This window comes from Colobus angolensis, unplaced genomic scaffold (genome assembly GCF_000951035.1).
Source record: "Colobus angolensis palliatus isolate OR3802 unplaced genomic scaffold, Cang.pa_1.0 Scaffold128, whole genome shotgun sequence".
In the NCBI taxonomy this organism is placed as follows: Eukaryota; Metazoa; Chordata; class Mammalia; order Primates; family Cercopithecidae; genus Colobus; species Colobus angolensis.
This window is the reverse complement of record NW_012114030.1, coordinates 3,402,999-3,404,968: the sequence shown is the minus strand read 5'-3', so window position 1 is coordinate 3,404,968 and position 1,970 is coordinate 3,402,999.

Here is a 1,970-nt window from a genome sequence, read left to right as displayed (position 1 = left end):
GCCATGTTGGCCAGGCTGGTCTTGAACTCCTGACCTCAAGTGATCCGCCTGCCTTGGCCTCCCAAAGTGCTGGGATTACAGGCATGAGCCACCGCGTCCAGCCACTATTCTGACTTCTACCACTGGGCATTAGTTATGCTTGTTCCTAAATTGCATATAATTGGAATCATGCAGTATGACACATATTTGTTGAAAAAAAACCTGTAAGATTCATCCATGTTGTTGCACATATCAGTAATTCACTCTTTTGTATTGCTGCACAGTATTTCATTGTACGACTGTGCCACAATTTATCAATCTTCCTGGGGCCGGACATTTATGTTCTGGATCTTGGCTCTTGTGTCTAGACCTTCTATAAGTGCCATGCTCTGCATATGCCTTATGGCGCCCTCATTTCTCTTAGGTCTATACCTAGGATCTTGATTGTTGGGTCAAAATACAAGCATATGTTTAGCTTTCGTCTATTCTGCCAGTTATCTTTTTTTAAATTCTTATTTTTAGGAATAGAGATGAGTTTTCACTACGTTTTCCAGGCTGGTCTCAAGCTCCTGAGCTCAAGTGATCCTCTTGCCTCAACCTCTCAAAGTGCTGGGATTACAAGGCGTGAGCCACTGCACCTGGTCTTTTTTTTTTTGATACGTAGTCTCACTCTGTTGCCCAGGCTGGAGTGCCGTGATGTGATCTCAGCTGACTGCAACCTCCACCTCCCAGGTTCAAGCGATTCTCCTGCCTCAGCCTCCTGAGTAGCTGGGATTACAGGCGCAGACCACCATGCCGGGCTAATTTTTTGTATTTTAGTAGAGACAGGGTTTCACTATGTTGGCCAGGCTGGTCTCGAACTCCTGATCTCGTGATCCACCTGCCTCAACCTCCCAAAGTGCTGGGATTACAGGCGTGAGCCACCGCGCCCAGTCTAATTTTTGTATTTTTAGTACAGACGGGGTTTCACTGTGTTGGTCAGGCTGGTCTCGAACTCCTGACCTCAAGTGATCCGCCCACCCTGGCCTCCCAAAGTGCTGGGATGGATTACAGATGTGAGCCACCATACCCGGCCCAGTGCCAGACTTCTAATCTTTAAAATTGTAACAAAATAAGTTGGTATTGTTTTAATCCACTAAGTGTATGGGAATTTGCTACATCAGCAATGGAAAACTAATATACTAGTTCACCTATCATTTCCCTTTCCACTAGTGAGACCAGTAGAGAACTGTATATGTATCGCCTCTCTTACCCAGAGGCACCACCGCATAGCCTTATTTTATTAACTGTGGTTTGTTTATGGTGTCATAGGCTGAAAGTAAGCAGCACTACAAAAATCAACCTTGGACATGGTGACACATGCCTGGAGTCCCAGCTACTCAGGAGACTGACGTGGGAGGATCGATTGAGCCCAGGAGCTTGAGGCTGCAGTGAGCTTTGACCAGACCATTGCACTCCAGCCTGGGTGACACAGCAGAACTGTCTAAATAAATAAATAAATAAAATTGCCCTTAGCACCAGCTTGCATAGGGAAAAAAGAAGAAAAGAGAATTTTGTAGCCAGGCATGGCGGCTCACATCTGTAGTCTCAGCTACTCAAAAGGCTGAAGTAGAAGGATCACCTGAGCTCAGGAGCTCCAGGCTACAGTGAGCTATGACCAGTGAGCACTCCAGCCTGGGCTACATAGCAAGACTCCATCTCTTAAAAAAAAAAAAAAAAAGGCTGGGCATGCTGGCTCACACTTGTAATCCCAGCACTTTGGGAGGCCAAGGCACGCACATCACCTTAGGTCAGGAGTTTGAGACCAGTCTGGCCAAAATGGTGGAACCCCATCTTCACCAAAAATACAAAATTAGCAGGGCATGGTGGTGGGATCCCATAATTGGAAGGCTGAAGCAGGAGAATCACTTGAACCCCGGAGGCAGAGGTTGCAGTGAGCCGAGATTATGCCATTGCACTCCAACCTGGGCAAAAAGAGCAAAACTTCATCT